General features: G+C 45.3%; 1 protein-coding gene across 14 annotated transcripts in view; it reads left to right on the top strand.

Annotated features, from left to right (window-relative positions):
• N4BP2 (NEDD4 binding protein 2) overlaps positions 1–20,133 on the top strand; it is a 111,608-nt gene that overhangs the window by 18,477 nt on the left and 72,998 nt on the right. For 7 of the 14 annotated variants that reach the window (XM_073342236.2, XM_073342239.2, XM_073342235.2 and 4 more), the window contains exon 1: positions 15,533–15,754. The exons of 1 other annotated variant lie outside the window; for it this stretch is intronic. The gene's annotated coding sequence lies outside the window, so the exon portion shown is untranslated. Of the gene's footprint in view, positions 1–15,529; positions 15,755–20,133 lie in introns of those variants that run through there. 6 more of the 14 variants (XM_073342225.2, XM_073342228.2, XM_073342222.2 and 3 more) reach the window with 2 other exon arrangements.

Genomic DNA, 20,133 nt, shown 5'->3' with positions numbered 1-20,133 from the left:
TCAAATTGGTAACCAATTAACAAAGTAACAGCCTCATGTTAATTGCAAATAATTGATTTGAGGTAAAAAGCTCTAGTGTAGACAAGCCAATAGGGTAGGTCCTCATGAGCAAAAGGTCTTTTTCAATCAAAAAAGATTTTGATCGTTTGATCAAATTACATTATGCTGGAAATGCCTGGTTAAAATGCAGGCTGGGGTGTGGGGTTGAGGGATTCAAAGTGTGGAAGAGGGCTCCAGGCTGAGCCTGGAGCAGAGGGTTGGGGTGCAGGAAGTGGTGTGGGCTCCAGCTGGGAGGTACTTACCTTGTGGAGCTCACGGTCAGCGGTGCAATGGGGCTAAGGCAGGCAGTTCCTGGCCAATGGGAGCTGTGGGGTTGGTGCCTATAGGTGTGAGGGCAGGAGGCAGTACCTCCCTGGTGACCCATGTGCCTAGGGGCTGCAGGGACCTGGTGGCCACTTCCTGGGAGCTATGGTAACCACCCCCTGGACCCCACACCCCAACCCAGAGTCCCCCCCAACACCCAAACTCCATCCCAGAGCCTGCACTCTCTCCCCCCAGCCCCCACACCCTGCCCCAGCCCTGAGCCCCCTACACCCCAAACTCCTCATCCCACCCTAGCCCCATCCCAGAGCCTGCATCCCCAGCTAGAGTCCTCACCCCCCTCCTGCACCCCACCCACCTGCCCCAGCCCAGTGAATGTGGAAGAGGGAGGGGGGAAAATGAAGCGAGTGGGACCTTGGAGAAGGGGCAGGGGTTTGGTTTTGTGCCATTAGAAAGTTGGCAGCCCTAGTTTCATCTCAGTTAAAAACTACTTTGCTTACAAAAATCAGACAAAAATACAAAAAAGTGACACTATTACTGAAAAATTGCTTAACTTTCTCATTACCATATTATATGGTAAATCAATTTGAAAATAAATATTGTACTTACATGTCAGTGTCTAGTGTAGAGCAATATAAACAAGTCATTGTCTGTATGACATTTTAGTTTGCACTGACTTCACTAGTACTTTTTATGTGGTCTGTTGTAAAACTAGACAAGTATCTAGATGAGTTGATGTACCCCCTGGAAGACCTCTGCATACAACCAGGGGTACGCACACCCCTGGTTGAGAACCACTGCTACAACATTGACAGCTAATATAGCTTCATTTGTTTTATCCTGCATCTCAGTGAGGCTTTTCAGTTATGTTAAGCTGACATACTGAGTTGACAGGATTGAAAAAAGCACCCCTTTTTTGCCCATAAATGGTGCATTCCACACTAGGGATAGAGTTTCTTCTCCCAGCCCCACAATCTGTTGGCGAACGGTGTTACTAAAGCATAATAAAAATTGTAGCATGGACAAGTTTGTACTTTACCAGGACCTGCTAACACATGTAAAGATTAAAGGGAAGCACGGGGTTCAGCATATGGGAAAACAACAGCTAGGATTTTCCCCCATGTATTAGCTAACAGGTGGTTAAAAACAAAACCAAACTTTTCCTTAGTGAAGACAAGTGCTCAAAACAGGGATTCACTCCATGTTACTTTTGAGTCAGCAGTTAACCAAAGCCACAGCATGGTGCTAGTCACACTGTTGTTCGATCTGTTTTTGCGGATACAGACTAACACGGCTGCTACTCTGAAACCTGAGTACTTGTGGCACCTTAGAGACTAACAAATTTATTAGAGCATAAGCTTTCATGGGCTACAGCCCACTTCATCAGATGCATAGAATGGAACATATAAGATATACACACACAAGTTGGAAGTTACCATGCAAACTGTAAGAGGCTAATTAATTAAGATGAGCTATTAGCAGGAGAAAAAAAAAGCTTTAGTGATAATCAAGATGGCCAATTTAGACAGTTGACAAGAAGGTGGGAGGATACTTAAGGAAATAGATTCAATATGTGTAATGACCCAGCCATTCCCAGTCCCTATTCAAACCCAAGTTAATGGTATCTAATTTGCATATTAATTCAAGCTCAGCAGTCTCGGAGTCTGTTTTTGAAGCTTTTCTGTTGCTAAATTGCCACCCTTAAATCTTTACTGAGTGGCCAGAGAGGTTGAAGTGTTCTCCTACCAGTAATCATAAGATTCAAAAACTGATGTCAGATGTGTGTCCATTTATTCTTTTGTGTAGAGAATGTCCAGTTTGGCCAATGTACATGGCAGAGGGGCACTGCTCGCACATCACATTGGTAGATGTGCAGGTGAACAAGCCCCTGAAGGCGAGGCTAATGTGATTAGGTCATATGATGGTGTCACTTGAATAAATATGGGGACAGAGTTGGCATTGGGCTTTGTTGTAAGGATAGGTTCCTGGGTTAGTGTTTTTGTTGTGTGGTGGCTGGTGAGTATTTGCTTCAGGTTGTGGGGCTATCTGTAAGCGAGGACTGGTCTGTCTCCCAAGATCCGCGAGAGTGAGGGATCATTTTTCAGGATAGGTTGTAAATCTTTGATGATGCGATGGAGAGGTTTTAGTTGGGGGCTGAAGGTGACAGCTAGTGGCGTCCTGTTATTTTCTTTGTTGGGCCTGTCCCGTAATAGGTGACTTCTGGGTACTCTTCTGGCTCTGTCAGTCTGTTTTTTCACTTCAGCAGGCGAGTATTATAGTTTTAAGAATGCTTGATAGAGATCTTGTAGGTGTTTGTCTCTGTCTGAGGGATTGGAGCAAATGCAGTTGCATCTTAGAGCTTGGCTGTAAACAATGGATTGTGTGGTGTTTCCTGGATGGAAGCTGGCCGCATGTAGGTAAGTATAGCTTATGGTCTAATAAATTTGTTAGTCTAAGGTGCCACAAGTACTACTGTTCTTGTTGTTGCATAAGTACTCTTTCAGATAAGGCATAAACCTAAGTTCTTCAGTGGTCATTAGATGGAACTTTTTGCAAGAATAGGAGTGTAAATTCCAGCTTGGATAATTTCATTATGCTTACCTACATTCCCCCTACAATTTCAATTGGATATTATACTTTTAATTCCACTATTGTGTGGAATTGTTGAATGCTGTTAAACAGCTGCTGCATTTAATTTCAAAGGTAGCCACAGCAGAATGATATGTGAAGTGATCACTTCAGATATTGTATATCCATTTATAAAGCATTTTCAGGTGGTATGAGTTATGGAAATGACAGAGGATGCTTCTAATTATTGTACTGATGCAAATTGCCATAATACAAATATGCTGTCTTAAATCAATTTGCCTCCTAATATTAATATTTGGACAGTCTTAAAGCAGCTGATTATTTTTATTACAAAGATAGTGGTGTCCACCACATAAAATCATGACAGATACAATGAAAAAAATGAGCCAATGTGCATAAACTGTTTCTCATGTGCAAGGGAGAAACATTAAATTGGATTTGCTGCTTTTATCCCCTCCTGATTCTTTCACTTCAACAGGTCAAGATGAATTCATCCTAAAGCTATGTTTTGTTATTTTGTTGGCATCCATGAAATGTGACATCAGATTACCAGAATCCACATAGCAGAGTGCATGGAATACTTGAATCAGATTCATCACCAAACCACCCCCCCCCCCAAAAAAAAACAAACAAACAACCCACCAAGTCTAAATTCCCAGTCTACTTTGACTTCAGAAAAAGGCAATTGTGGCAATGGGGCCTTCTTCTGGCATATAACATTATCTTTCTCCTCCTGCAGAAAACACTCTCCCCCCTTCTTTTGGAAAAGAACAGAAATTCATGAATTTCACACCTTGAATGTCTCTACCTAAGAACCAGAATTCCAAATGTATATTTGCTGCTTTTTCACCTGAGCAGCTAGCCAAAGTTTGAGTACCTGGGGATGGTCAATTTGGGAGTAGAAATTGAGAGTAGTAATCAGGTATTTTGCTAACTTACAAAGAATGTACAAAGTCCTAGGTCTCTGAATGCAGAAGGAATCAAATAGGAAACCGCTTATTTTCTTCACAGCACCAAGAACACTTTTCAGCCAGCACCACTGACCCCCCAAAACCTTCCCTCCCCCTCCCAAAAAAACCCACCAATACTTAGCAAAAACTCCTGGGCAGGTTCATATACACCTTTTGTCTTAGGTGGAGGCTTATCCTTACAGTTAATTGAAGGGTGACTCAATCTCAGTAAGGTTTTAATTCACCCCATAACAAGGTTTCACCCAGTTTAACACATTTTGCATTTACTTTATTTTTTTGGAAATATTTTTAGATCCTCTTTTAAAACCACACTACGAGGTAGATATTTTACAGAAGAGCAAGCTAGGGCATAGATGTGTTAAGTAACTTGCCTGTGGGTCAGTCACAGTGCCAGCAATACAAGTCAGAAGTCCTGATCCTATTGAAGTCAATGGAAGTTGTCAGTTTTCCACTTTCACCATTAAACAATGCTTCCTCCCACTTCAGTGCTGCAGCAGAACTCAGTCAACAATATGCTATGTCAGTATAGGTGTAAAAAAGAAATTACACAGGATGAAACCAGCTCAGCATCCAAGAACCACTAAGAGCATTATTATATTGCTGTCAATGGCTGAGACAGTTGGGGTGGGGGGTCCTTCCTGCATTTGATTTTTCTGGCAAGCCTAGACAGATAAGAAACATGATCAATACTATGCAAGTATGGAAGCCAAACGTGAGAGTCTGCAGCAGATTTTTGAGGTATAAGACTTATGGAGAAAATATTAAAAAGCACCATGCATTGACCTAAGTCTGGAAAAGACAGTATCACAGAGAAGATAAAACAGCCCTATGCAACTTTTTCTGCAGATATTTATTTATATTAGGATTCTGGCTCTTTAAATGAGAAGTGGATCTATGCTTCAGGAACACAATTCAAGTGTAGGGAGGAGAATTATTTTTCTGAGGAACTGTAAACTAGAAGACTCTGGAAAAAGGCATATGAAATAGAGATAAAGGAATCCAAAACCGGCCAAGCAAAACATCTTAAACCAGTACTACAGTAAACCCAATTTTAAAAACTGGATCAAGCCAACAGATTCCTCATCCCCACAGTAAATGAAGTCTAAAGTTGGCAGCAGAATGAAAGGATCCATAAGAAGTGCCAGGATTACAGTATAAACCAAGACTGTATCAAAAAAAGATTGCGGTCAGTCTTGTGCAAGAGCTGTATTTAAAGTGTGATGGGGACTGCATGAGGGGGCTCTTTTTGGTCTTGTTTAGGATTGACCATTTCAGCATACTTTTAAGACCGTCCACACCAATGAACTGAAGTGAGATCTTTCAAGAGGCTTTGAAGATTCTACTTTGTGTCTCTGGAAAGGTAATTTGCTTTAGATTCATTATCATTCAGGTCATAAATTTGGCCTGTGACCAGCTGTCTGGGCAATGTTGGCATTCTTAATATTTTAATACACCCATTTCACAAATTGTCAAGGGGTGCACCACTCACCACTAGGTTGGCACCTCCTCCTGGTCACTCTGGGGATTAGCACTGGAGGCCAATGCCCCTGCCACAATGCATATACTATCACTCCAATGCCCCTTCTGGTCTGCAGCTCTCCTCACTCCAGGACCCACAGCATCTCCTTCATGACTCATCCCTCCAGCTAGGTTACTCAGCATTCCCCTTCCAGGGTACAGTCTTTCACTGCCTCACGTCTACACCACCCGCTTGGTAGCTGGTAAGGGAACCCAGGCCTGCCCTTTTCTCCAGGGACCCTCAGCTCAGCAGTTTAGGTGATCCTCAATGCTCCTTCCTTGGATTGCAGCCTACCACTCTGATCCTCTTCTCTCTCTGGGTGTACTAGTGCCAAGAATCCTCAGCCCTCTTCTCAGGGTGAGACTCCTGCCTGCCTTCCTGCAGCCCTTCCCCACAGCTCTAGTCTAAAGCCAGGAAGCTGGCTTTATAGGCCCCACCTGTTCCTGCACCAATGAGCTTCTCTAATTAGCTGCCTCCACCCAAAAGTTCTCCTGTTTGCAGCCTAATTAGCTGATTGGGCCCACCTGGCCCAATTCTGCTCTTCCAGGTCTAGTGTGGGATCTCACCCAATCATATATCCTCCTGCTCAAGACCCCAACCCAGGAATGGGCAGATATTTGACTACTCTAAATCACCAACTGCACATCTGGATTCTCAGGTAATCCCTTTCTTGTTTCAGGCCCCTGACTACAAGCTGCAGTCTGTCCCATTCCTCCATAGCACTTCAAGTTCCTCCCACTGGAATGCCAGGTCCTGTGCAGCCTCCTGCAAGACCTGCTCTGAAGTAAAGAGCTTCTCTCTCAGCTGTTGGACCATCTCCACCAAGACCTCCAGCACCTTGACACCCAGTGTCTGAGTCACCATTGTTTTGTGGTTCATCTCACTGTTAGACCCCTCAGGGAGGAAAGTAATTAATTAAAGGACTTTCTCCTCATTCCCCCCAGTTTCACCTCACATTTCTTTATCTGCCTCTTAGGTTTCTCCACCATTCTTATGGGCTCCTTACAGGCTTCTGGTTCTCCTTTTCCCTCATGCTTTGGTCCCCCCTTTTCCTGACTCACTTTTTTCCCCTGTGGGGGCAATGCCTGTTTATATGACCCTCTTCTCCACACCAAAAGCAGGTCCTCCTCTGACCCAATTGCTTATTGTGTGGGATTCTCTGGGCTCTTATCTCCATCCTTGCCTCCTGGTAAGGCTCTTTCCTTCCCTCTAGGGGGACTCCCTCTTCAAGTGCCTCCTGCTCCCACAGCACCTTTGGGGTTGGGCCTCTAAGTCCCAGAGCACCTTGCCTATTCCTGGCCCTTATGACTTCTCCCACTTCCTGCCTGTATGATCCTACACAAGCGCTCTTGTTGACCAGCCATCATCAGATAGTCCTGGAGGTATACCAAGGTTTCCCCCAGTCTTAACTAGTTTTCAGCCATCCTCATGTGATATGGGCCCACCCCTGTTCTGCTCTGTGGGAGTGGTATCCATCCTGGTAGGGGATAACTTTTCTCAGCCACAAAAGCCTGTACTGCAGACAGCTCCATCTTCATGCCCCTTATATCAGAAGTGACTGCCTTATGTACTCTTCCACAGTCCCCTTCCCTGAGGGTGACCAGCAGCCCATATTCACTTACTGCTAGTCTAGTGCCTCCTCCTAGAGACTCTGGAAATTAGCTCTCAAGGCCAACACATCCATGCATGTTTTGCATGCCATTACTCAGTCTCTCCCTCTGGTCTGCAGCTCTGTTCTTGCTCCAGGACCCTCAGCATCTCCTTTGGGACTTAGCTATTCAGGTAAGTCACTCAGCATTCCCCCTTCTGGGGTACAATTCATCAACAGTCATAGGTAGCCTTCCTATTTGCTGCCCAGGGGCCACTCCCTCAGTAGCTGGTAGGGGAATGTAGGTCTAACCTCTATTCCAGGTTCCAGTCCAGGGACCCTCAGCTCAGCAGTTCTGGGTGCTCTCTCTCTCTCTGCTCCTTCCCTGGACTGCTACCTACTCCCTAGTTCCCCTTCTCTCATTGGGTGTACCAGCTCCAAGAATCTACCTTCCTGCAGTCTTTCCCAGCAACCCACAAACATCTCTCCCTTTTCCCAGCAACTGACTACCACTCAGTCTGTGGGCAGCTGACTGGCTTTATAGGTCTACCTTTTCCTGCAGAGGTGAACCTGTCTCTAATTAGCTGCCTCCAGCCAAAAGCTTCCCTCGTTGCACCCTAATTATCTGAGTAGGCCCACCTGGCCCAATTCTGCTCTTCCAGGGCTAGTGTGGGGACTCTCATCCCACCACACAGATGTTTATTTAATCTAGTTAATCATTCTATATTTAATATGTCATTGTGAAAAAAAATAAAGATCTTTTAAAAAATGACACCTAGGTTAGGCTTACTACCACACCATTTTATCTAAGTTGCAGGCCTAGAATATGGTTCAAGTTATTCTTGCAAATAAAAAAATCTATTGTGTTTTAATTCTAGAGCTTCAAAAGGCCATTTTTCACATAGTAGAAGTCACATATTTCTGTGAGCTCCCATAGAGGGCCATGCATATGGCAATACTAAAATACAACATAGTGAAAGAGTGGTATTTTGTACATTAATGACTTTATGGCTCAACTTTAATGGTACTAATATTTTAATATAATAAAAGCTGAAGGGGAGCAACAATTTTTTAGCTTTTCTAGTTTGAAAAGACTAGATTAAGGAACAGATTCTGTTTTGAATTTTCTATATGGTATCTGCTGCACACCAGAAAAATAAACACTTGGACAACCGGTACAGATTACATCCTATATGTTCAGGAGACTCCAGCTAAACACAGACCAGCTGTAGACAAAAGCAGAGACAAAAGAATGAGAAAAACATTTATAATGCATACAAGATGATTACTTTGAGGTTAAGAAACAGCCTTACCAACACTCAGAAAATAAGGCCTGAGCTAATTTTAAAAAAACATATGGAGGTTTTTTCAACTATTAAGATGCCAATATCCCTCCTATTTAAAGTGTGAACTGTTGTAGACGGCAGGCTGCCAGCACCAAATTAGTCTTGCATTTTCATGGTGTCGAATACTGTAATAATGTACAACTGGCAAAGAACCTCTTAGTTTCAGGCATAAAGTGCCAGCAGCAACATCACACTAGCACTTGAGTTTAATAAAGGCAGTAGGCAATATATCAGATTCAAGCATGCTTAAAACCTTATTTCACTTCCTTTTTTTTTTTTTTTGCAACGTTGAAAAGTAAAGATGCAGACACTAAACTGGAATTTAGATGACCTATTTTTCCATATGTATTATTAACATAATACCAACATCACACCCTTTGAGAGAAGAGGTTGTCTTTTTCCTACTTGCTCAAAATTGAAAAAATAAGGAAGTTTTTATGTATTTATAAGGAACTGTCTCCTATCACTTGGCACCATGTGTATATGGAGTTCTGATCAGCTTTTCCTCTCCATATTTTTGGGCGTTACGGTCTCACGGGGTGAAGATTTTCTTTTGTTTTCTTAGTGAGTCATGACAGAGATTGCATCACTGAACCCTGCCAACATGTCCTGTAGATTGAATGTGTGCAAATATTAGAAATGGTTCATTTGTATACTACATAGCAGATAAATAAAATATATATGTGCTCAAATACCAATGTGATAGGCAAATTAGCATTGCTTAAATCAATCCATACTAGTTCAGGATTCTGTCTCTGTTTTAAGAGCATTTTCAGAAATTGTAATATTATTATTTGTATTTTGGTGGCACATAAGCGTCCCTGTTAAGGATGCACATATTATTTACCTCTCAGTTGCTCTACTCTCCAGTAGCAGGCACAGAGAGACTGTGATACTCACAAGTTATACACAATGTGACTGTGAGTAATCTTCTCTTGTCGTTTTTTTTAAACCTACTTATAAGTAGTATATCTTTTTAAAAACTCAAGTTTTTGGGTTTTTTCCTACTTGCCGGGTCTTTATTCACATTAAATATAACAATGAGCCTCAGAGCTCTCATGCAAAAAAGTCAGTCCTACCAGCAGAGGGAAACAACAGCTAGTCCTGAATGGGGGTGGGGTTGGGAGGAGGCGAAGGACACTTTCTCTTGCTCTTTCTTGCCGTGATAGAAGGAAGATTAGATCCTGACTTTCTGCTTCAGTGCAGGGAGAATCTGTAAAAGGCTACCTCTTGCTCTCCTCTTTAAAGAAAAGTGGAGGAGAAATCAGGCTGGGTGCGACCACCCCTTTTGCTTAATTGTATGAAGCACACAGCCTGAACACTGATTGGGATGGGAGATATTGCCACATTGTTTGGGACAGTGGGCCCCTTCCTGCTTTTCCCTTTCACAACAGAAGAAGAATAATCAGTCTAAGATTTCTTCATTTCTCTTCAGTTGGAAAAAAGAAAATAAGGCCATGGTAAACCACCTCCCTCCAGTTCTCTCCCGCAGAGGATATTAAAAGGAAGTGTATATAGGGTTGAATATATATGCAGAAGGAACCAATGTCTCAAAAGCGGGGGAAGATAGCTTATTTGAAGAGCTGCTCAAAGTGGAAGGAGAAAGTGGGATAAAATCCATCTTGATCCCAAATCCAGATGCTCTCCTTCTAATGAGAAGCAGGGAGGAGTGGAGCCCAGGGCCAGTTTTATCTCCTTAGCACAGGCAGCTGAGCTGATAAGGAAGCACATAGATGGTTGAGTGGCCACAGGTTGCTAGGAAATTCTCTGCGGGCTGTGAGAATCATTGTCTGGGTATTTCTGAGGCCATGTCTATATTATAAAATTATGCCAAGCTAAATTACATCAGCATACAATTACCACAGTTATTATGTTGCATGTGCACACTTTGCTCCTTGTGTCAGCAATGCTCATACACAGCGCAGTGCATCGTGGGAATATATTCCACTGTGCAACTCACCACCACCCAACACAGGGTGTTTTGGGAAGTTTTTGTAGTGCCTTTTGGGGCCAAAACAAGTTGCGCAGGGGTAACTGGGAGCACGTGGTCAATTTCCCATAATGCAGTGTTCTCCATCCCATAATTTAATCTGCACCCGATAATATTTTGTGATTTCTTTTCAAAATCCGCACAAACCCACGGGTCCCTCCTCCCTATCTGCCATCTTTGACAGAAGCATGGATCTTGCACTACTGTCGTGACTGCTGCAAGCACAGGGAGCAGTATTTGCAGAGTCGCAAGAAGAGCTGTGGGGAACATGACAATTCCTTGGAGGCAAGATTGCTGTGGGACATAGAAAGAAACAATTCAAGGTTGCTGGAATTCATGGAACAACGTGAGATGCTAGAATGCCGATTCTGGTCCCAAGAAATAAGCACTGACTGGTGGGATCGCATTGTCATGCAGGTTTGGGATGACGAGCAATGGCTGCAGAACTTTTGGATGCACACGGCCACATTCCTGGATCTACAAAAAGAACAGGAATACCTGTGGCACCTTAGAGACTAACAAATTTATTAGAGCATAAGGTTTCGTGGGCTACAGCCTACTTCATCAGATGCATAGAATGGAACATATAGTAATATATATGGGTATATACATACAGATAAGTTGGAAGTTACCATATAAACTGTGAGAGGCTAATTAGTTAAGATGAGCTATTATCAGCAGGAGAAAAAAACTTTTGTAGTGATAATCAAAATGGCCCATTTAGACAGTTGACAAGAAGGTGGGAGGATACTTAACTTAAGGAAATAGATTCAATATGTGTAATGACCCAGCCACTCCCAGTCCCTATTCAAACCTAAGTTAATGGTATCTAGTTTGCATATTAATTCAAGCTCAGCAGTTTCTTGTTGGAGTCTGTTTTTGAAGCTTTTCTGTTGCAAAATTGCCACCCTTAAATCTTTTACTGAGTGGCCAGAGAGGTTGAAGTGTTCTCCTACCAGGAATCATAACATTCAAAAACTGATGTCAGATGTGTGTCCATTTATTCTTTTGTGTAGAGAATGTCCAGTTTTCCTGCACCCCAGAGCAATCTGCTCATAGATGTCCATGTTTCTGTGGCTGGATCAGAGCTGTGCCTGCACAGACTCTTGTCCCCAGAAGCTCAGGAGATCCAATACCTTTTGTGAACTCCAGGCAGGAGCACATCTGAAGCCTGTAGCTAGCATGATCAGCTGGGCAGTTACACTCAACAGTGAAGACTGCTAGGTGTTCTCATCAAGCCAAACAACCAGAAAAAAGAATTTCAAAAATTTGCATGGCTTTAAAGGGGAGGGGTGGCTTCCTGTCTACCTGACCCCTTGACAGTGGAGTTCACAACAGTGACCAGAGCAGTCAGTGGGACAGCTTATGGGACAGCTCCTGGAGGCCAGTAACATTTGACATAAGTAACAGAGCATCTACCCTATCACTGTGTCGACTTAACTACATCAACCCTGACTCTATACTGCTCAGGGAGGTAGTGTTATTAAGTTGGCATAGCAGGGTATTTGTATCAGAGGGAGCCAAATTTAAGTGAAGACACATCCACCGCTAGGTCGATGTAACTTGCCATGCGTCAACCTAGCCATGTAGTGTAGACCAGGCTAAGACTTGCTACTTCTACCTCAATAACATTTCCAAGATCTGGCCTTTTCTTTTGTCCACATAGCCAAAACTCTCCTTCAGGCCCTTATTACTCTTCGTGACAACTGCAATCTCCCCCTATCTGGCTCCCTGCAGATCCACTCAAAACACAGCTGCTAAGATCACCCGCCTTTTTGAGTCCTTCCACTGCCTCCCCCTTCTCATCTGCATCAATTACAAACTCCTTGTTGGGCCTTTCAGGCTCTTCATAATTTGATCCCTTTCCTAATTAACTATTCCACTGCACTGCACCTCTCCCCGTCCAAGCTACCAGTGATCCCAGCCTCTATCTCACACTTGGGTCTATTTCTCTCACAGACACTTCTGGGCTGCTCTTTGTGCATTGAATGCCTTCCCCAAATTAATCTGCAGAGCCACTGTATTGTTCAAGTCCGTCCTCCAGACCAACTGCTGCTATGATGTCTATTGCCAACTGATAATGGCTAGGCAGTTGGCCGTTAGGAACTATTGATATCAATAAATATGCCCAATGTATTTATTTAAAAAAAATCTTTTTATTTGAAACCTGCTAGTTGTTACACAGCTAAAAAATGGAACTACATGTTCATTCACTGTTATCTTCATCCTTTTTTTCTCGCCAATTGTTTGCTACAACCATTTGTGTCTTGTCTTTAGTGTAATCTCTGTGGGTATGTCTATGTTGCAATCAGGCACTGTGCAGCACATGTAGGCATACCCAAGCTAGCTTTGATAGAGATAGTTCACTAAAAATAGCACTGAAGTCACGGCAGCATTGGGTCTGGTATGTACCCAGGCTTTTGGGTGAGCTTGTACTTGGGCAGGTGCCACAGCTTCACTGCAATTTTTAACAAACTAGCTTAGGTAAACCTACACCTGCTGCAATCACACCTCCCAATTATAGTTAAGGCTATGTTTTAGTCATGGGTACTTTTAGTAAAAGTCATGGACTGGTCACGGGCAGTACACAAAAATTCATGGCCTGTGACCTGTCCATGACTTGTTCTACATACCCCTTACTAAAACTTGGGTGCTCTTGGGCATGGGGCAGCCCAGGGCACTGTGAGTGCACGGGAGGTTGGCAGTGGCCTACAACCCCCTCTGGTGCTAGGGGGTGGGGAGAGGGGTGGGCTGGAGGGGCTGGCAGGCTCCTTACCCAGCTCCGCGCAGCTCCCAGAAGCGGCTGGCATATCCCTGCGGCCCCAAGGTGGAGGCATGGCCAGGGGGACTCCGTGTGCTGTCCCTGCCCTGAGTGCTTGCTCCATGGCTCCCATTGGCCAGGAACTGCGGCCAATGGGAGCTGCGGGGGCGGCGCCTCTGGGCAGAGGCAGTGTATGGAGCTGGACTTGCTGGCCACTTCCAGGGAGCCCCCTCCCCCGAGGTAAGCGCTGCCCGAAGCCTTCACCTCCTCCCGCTCCCCAACCCCCTGCCTCAGCCCTGATCCCCCTCTCACACTCAAACTCCTGCTGCTGCTGGGGGTGGGGGGTGCAGTGACCCAAGACTGCCCCTGCAGCAGCTGGTGTGGCTGGCCCGGGGGCTGCCCGAACTGCTCAGGCAGCCCACAGGCCAGGCACTGCAGAAGTCACAGAGGTCCCGAAAAGTCACAGAATCTGTGACTTCCGAGACCTCCATGACAGACTCACGGCCTTAATTATACTGTACACATACCCTATAAAGGACTGTCTTCATTGAGCCCAACACAACAGGGCCCTAATTGTGAGTGGGAACTCAGGGCGCTGCAAAAATACAGATAACACTAATGTCGTTCATCTCCCTGCTAATGCTTGGTTGAATATTTGTACAGCATTTTAAAAATGTGAATTACTATTTAAGTTTGGGTTGCCACCTCTGAGGTACAAAAAACTGGGACACGCACAATGATCGAACCCATAAAACTGGACAGCTGGTAGTGTGCATTGAGCACCCTTACAGATTTTTGGGGATAGCTACCTCAAAAAAGGAACAGCTGGCAGTGTTTACTGAAAACCCTTATAGATTTCCTGAGACAGCTACCTCAGAAAAGGGACAGCTGGCAGTGTGTACTGAACACCCTTACAAAGAAAAGGAGTACTTGTGGCACCTTAGAGACTAACCAATTTATCTGAGCATAAGCTTTCGTGAGCTACAGCTCACTTCATCGGATGCAATTTTCATGCAGTTGATAGATTTCCACTCCATACAGCTAACTGCAGTGCCTTACATAATGACAGGTTTCAGAGTAACAGCCGTGTTAGTCTGTATTCGCAAAAAGAAAAGGAGAAAAAAAAAAGAAAAGGATCACCCCTTTTTTGAGGTAGCTGTCCTGGGAAATCTTTGTAAGGGTTCAGAGTAACAGCCGTGTTAGTCTGTATTTGCAAAAAGAAAAGGAGTACTTGTGGCAGCTTAGAGTAAAACCAATTTATTTGAGCATAAGCTTTCGTGAGCTACAGCTCACTTCATCGGATGCATACTGTGGAAAATACAGAAGATGTTTTTATACACACAAACCATGAAAAAATGGGTCTTTATCACTACAAAAGGTTTTCTCTCCCCCTACCCTACTCTCCTGCTGGTAATAGTTTATCTAAAGTAATCACTCTCTTTACAATGTGTATGATAATCAAGGTGGGCCATTTCCAGCACAAATCCAGGTTTCCTTCCCCGCCCCCCACCCCAAAACAAACCCACTCTCCTCTTGGTAATAGCTTATCTAAAGTGATCACTCTCCTTACAATGTGCATGATAATCCAGGTGGGCCATTTCCAGCACAAATCCTGTTGTTTATGCATACTGTAATGTGTTACCGTTCCCACCCCCCTCCTAAATAAGTGCTACAGAACAATCAGTGAGACACAGAACCACAGACTCTTATGATTCTAAAGCCCAAGTCTGGGACCCCCAGATCAGCGATCATGGTGTTTCCTTCTGCCTCATTCTGTTCATGTTGCAGAAGGGGCTTTTGAGTCAGGACACTTCCCTCCAGTCTCACTACAACCCGGAAAAGGCCAGACAACTGCAAAGCTCCACCACGCTGGGGTCTGGACTCTGTGCGGCTGGCAGGGGGAGACTAAGCGAATGACAGTCAGAGCCTGGCTGGGAAGGGGCTGGGCTCGTCCATCCCGCGGCCAGTACTCCCATGTCCCCACATACAAAGGCTCCAGCCTGGATCCTGCCTGTCTGTGGCAGGTACCGTCGCTTGCCCGGGTTCCCCCTGCGGTACGACTGAACCCCGTAGTTGCCAGGTGTCCAGTTTTCAACCAACACCCAGTGGAAAAAGGACCCTCCCCAGGCGGGTGAAAATGAGCCAGTGAGCCAGGGTGGCGGACAGCCAGCGACAGAGGGAGGGGGAAGGTGGAGTGAGCGGGGCAAGGCTGGGGCAAAGGTGTTGGGTTTTCTTCAGTCAGATGAAGTGAGCTGTAGCTCAGGAAAGCTCATGCTCAAATAAATTGGTTAGTCTCTAAGGTGCCACAAGTCCTCCTTTTCTTCAGTCAGAAAGTTGGCGACCCTGTGGCTTCCTCTCCGCAGACGAGCGGGGCGCGGGTTCTGCCGCCAGCGCCAGGCTGGGGCCGGGGGTTTCCTGGCGGGCGGCGCTGCTGGGCCAGGCCCCGGGGGGCGGGGGAGAAGAGTAGCGCGGAGCCTCCTCCTGGGCTGTTCTTCCCCGGCCGGGCGGAGAGCGGCACTGTGTCCCCGCGGCGCGGCGCACGCTCCGCCTGAGCCGGGGCCCTCTCACCCCCGCTCCTGCCGCCGCCGAGCAGCCTCCTCTCCCCGGGCACCTACTGGAAAACCCGGGAGGTGGGCGAGCGCACCGCGACGCGCCCGGAGCTGTGTGAGGTAAGGGCGGCCCCGGGGGGTCGCTGCAGGGAGCGCGGCGCGGGTTGGGTGAGGGGGCCGCGGCTGCCGGGGAGGAGCCTGCGGGTGGTTGTTCCTCTTGCTCCCAACAGGGGCGAGCTGCCTGGCTTCCGGGGCCGGCCGATCCGGGCTCTGCTGCCGAGCGAGGCCTTGTCCCACCCGCACTGGCCAGTGCGTCGCGGCCCTCGTCCCCTCCCACCGCTGCCGGCCGCCCCGCCTCATCCCCCGGCCATAGGGGCACTGGGAGCTGCCCTCGCCCCGTCCTATGTCCTCCGCCTTCCAACACAAGGCTGCCCCGGGGGTTCTCCTCTGGCCCCTGCCCATCACCCCTGTGGACTCACCAGCCTGCTGGGAGATGAGCCGCCTGCAGCTGGGGGTATCGCCCAGGCAGCGCTTCCTGTGTGGTGGGAGATTTCCCATCTTTTCGAGCCAGTATGGGAAATGCTGAGCGGAGTGGTGGAAGCGTGGCGGGGCTGCGTTGGCAGGACTTTGCAGGCTAATTGACTTAGGGCTTGACTACACTGGGAAATTGACTGGACTAGCTCTCTCCCAGCACTGTCCTGGAAGTTTTAGGGCATTTCCAAAGCAGAGTGATTATTCTGGAATAAAAGAACTTGTAGCAGAGCAACTGCACCACCTGCGCTTTTAGTTGAAGCTAGCACTGTAGTGGTGCAGAAGGACCCTATGCAGGATACAAGTTCTTGGCTGTACACACAGGAAAGCTGCACAGAGAGTAGGACCCTCCTTAACTAGTTAGTAACTGCCTTGCTGCCACGCATGAATGATTTCCCATCAAAGGCTCTTTTGTCTTAATTCAGTAAAAGTTACTCTAGTTCAAAACTGTAACTGTATCCATGGGAGTTAAATTGATTTAGGGGCAGTGTGGACATATGCATCCCACTCTAATGTAATGAAATCAGTGCAAGAAGGCCATAATCTTTCATTGCAAAAATGGCCTTCCTGTTTACCTTTCTACACTCACTTCCTTTGTGGTTAGGCAAACCAGAAATCAAATAACACTGGCAAGTGATAGGATTCCATTTGTGAACTTTCAAGCAAATCTAGATATTACAATAATGCTGGCAGTACTTTTGTGCCCTTCGAATCACTTTGATGTGTGGTCATGTGGTATATTACAAGTATGGAAGCCACTTGTAATACCAAAATTCCTGACAAGATTCACTCTCTTCTTGCTAATCTAGAAGTATGTGTAGATGCTATTGTTCCTCCAAACTTACATACTCTAAGTTACCTCACACTATAACAGCAGCCATGTCAGGATAGTGTATTACAGCTCATCTCCAAACACTTAGTTTGGCTATAGCAAGATTCAGATCTACTCAAATTCACCCCAAAATATAGATTTTTGTAAAAGATTCTGCACACGTATAACCTGTGGAAATGTTTAATTAATTTGTTTTTAAATCTTACGAAGTATAAGAAATAGCTGTTTGCCGTGTTCTCAATTCAAAAAGTGAATGCGTGAGAACCTTAAAGCGAAACTAACAATGCACAGAATGATGCAATTTACTTTAAAATAAATTAGTATTTTTAGACATTTTTGTTTTTTAATAGTCTCGTGATTGTTTACAATGTGATTTTTATGTTTTGTCCATTTTAAACATAATTTTAATCTATACTTTAGACGTTGGTTATGGGAATAACCAGAGTGTAATCGCGTGCTGTAACATGGCTGATGTTGGTAGAGATGTGATTTAAAATATTGGACAGGAATATTGCACTCTTGTTTTCAATACTCTTCATATTTTTCCCTTGACCCCTTCCTTTAAACAACTTTAAACTTGTTCTAACTAATGTAAACAACCTGAGTGCTAAGTTTTTAAACATTTACAGTTCCTCCTCTGTGATATATTTTTCAGCATGCTCATTAAGACTTGTGGTTGACTTGTGCCCCCATTTGCTGAAGTCAGGGGTGGCAACTCTGCTAAAAATAAAACAAAAACCTAAATACAAATCCTACTGGGAGTTAGCCTCCAGTTAAACAAAATAGCAGTTGCAAAGAAGCCAGTTGGTTCCTTCTGCATATATTTCATCTCACTGACATGTTAATTTCAAGAGGGCCATTTAAATAAAAGCATTATTTAACATGACAGTCTGAGGGTTTGTCTACACTACTGGCTGTAGCTGTGCTAGTGTAGTGTCATAGTGTAGATGTTTCCTACACAGATGGAAGGGGTTTTTCTGTCTCTGTAGGGAATACACCTCCCTGAATAGCAGTAGCTTGGTCAGTGGAAGCTTTCTTCCCTCAACTAGGGATGTAAATATTGTTTAAAAAATTAATCGGTTAAATGATTGAAATTATATCGTTTAACTGATTAACCCATTAAAGGGAGAGGGGCTGGGGCTGCTGCTTGGGTTGGTTGGCCGGCTGGGGAGCTGCTGCTGCCGGCCCGGGGCTGGGGATTAACGGTTAAACTGATAAACTGGTAAAACTAATGCTTACCGGTTAAACGTTTAGCTGTTTACTATTTTACATCCCTACCATCAGTTTACTCTTTTACATCCTTAGCCACATCTACACTGGGGGTTAGGTTGGCATACCTACATCATTCAGGGATGTGAATTTTTTCCACACCTGAAAAACAAACTCAGCTAGGAGCAAAGAACTTCTTAAAAACACTTACAGTATTCTTTATGGTCTTTCCCCCTTCTTTCTATGTTCTTCCCTCACAGAATGTATTTATTTTCCCAGATTTTTCTTGTTTGCTGGCCTCGTCAACACTTTCATTTTTGATAAAACTTTCTCATCGTGGCAGTAGTAGTGGTGCATCATAACCAATGGGCGCAATAATGGAAGCAGTAATGTAGGCTGGCGGCCAGTCTACACTAGTGTTGCAACTGCATTGGTGGAAGATTTTAACAAAAATACAAATGTAGGCAAGGCTTTAGGGCCCATCAACACCACATTTTAAACTGTCAGGGACCCAATTACAACACAGTTCTGTTTTGTACTGTAGGTGGGATGTTAACTGTGTTACAAAATAGAACCATGTTGTAACTGAAACACTGGATAATGGTAATATATTAATAGGGTTTTGTGGCATTTGTAATTGTCTTGCAATTGGGCCTTATTTTCCTGGCCCTCTGCCCTTGGCTTCAGTTCACCTTAGTTTTCATGAGTTGATATATCCTCTATACCAAATCAAAATATATTTGATGAAAAAGGACCCGCTTAAAGGAACATCTGTGAATGGAATTAACCTGTTTAAAAATACAGTCCAAGAGGATTACTTTTATGTGGGAATTTAGTGCTAGTGAAAGCTGCTAAATAGTTAGCTCTGAGTCTTGTCTACACTGGGGAAGTGTTTGAAAGAATTCTCTATGGTTGAAGTCCTACTATAGAGAAGTCTTCAGCACTATGTTAGTTAATTCTCCTGAAACTGCGGAAGTGCTGACGTAGACCAGGCCATAGGGCTTAACTACACATGGAAGTGTTATTCCTGATGGCTTATCTGCTCTTGAAATGCTACACCACTGCTGTAACACTTCACTGTAGATGCTACCCACAGTGATGGGAGGGGTTCTCCTGTTGGTGTAGGTAATCCACTTCCACAAGAGGCCGTAGCTAGGTCAATGGAAGAATTCGTCCTTTGACCTACTGCTGTTTACATGGGGGCCGGGGTAGGTCAGTTGAACTGTGCCATTCAGGAATGTGGAATTTTCACACACCTGAGCTCTATAGCTGCGTCAGCCTAACTTTAGTGTAGGCCAGGCCTGAAAAACTCCATGGGCTTGTCTGTATTGAGTCTTGGGGTACATCTACATTACGGAGACTATAGATCAGCCTAACTATGTTGGTGTAGCTGTGTTGGCATAACCCTATAGTGTAGATGTGCCTACACTGACTGAAAAGGGTATTTCCTTCAGTGTATTAATACTAAGGTCACTAGATGTCGTGATAATAGTGGGACTGTCCCGATAGTTAGGTGTTTGTCCCACATCCCGACCTATGTATGGTCGGGATGCCGTTTGCCATGGGGCTGGACTGGTCACCCTAGCTGGCTGACTCCCTACCTGGCTCTGTGCAGCTCCCGGGAAGCTGTGGGGGCAGGGCCTGCGGACACGAGAAACACACAGAGCCCCATTGCTGCTCCTGAGCCTAGGAACTAGAGGGACCTGCTGTCCGCTTCTGCCATCTGGACCCCGTCCCTGCCCCAGTCCTCAAGTGAGAAGGTGGGCAGAGAGGCTGGCTGGTGCAATGGGGCATGCATGGTATGGCCAGATGCACATTGGTCCACCTGGCCCTGTGCTGCCAGCATGCCCCTTCCTGTTGGGGGTGGGCCCATGCTGTGCCACACAGCTCCCCGACACAGCGCCCCCTGGGCCAGCTATGCCCAGCT

The sequence above is a fragment of the Lepidochelys kempii genome, chromosome 4, assembly GCF_965140285.1.
Source record: "Lepidochelys kempii isolate rLepKem1 chromosome 4, rLepKem1.hap1, whole genome shotgun sequence".
Classification (NCBI taxonomy): Eukaryota; Metazoa; Chordata; order Testudines; family Cheloniidae; genus Lepidochelys; species Lepidochelys kempii.
This window is presented reverse-complemented; position numbering and strand designations above follow the sequence as displayed.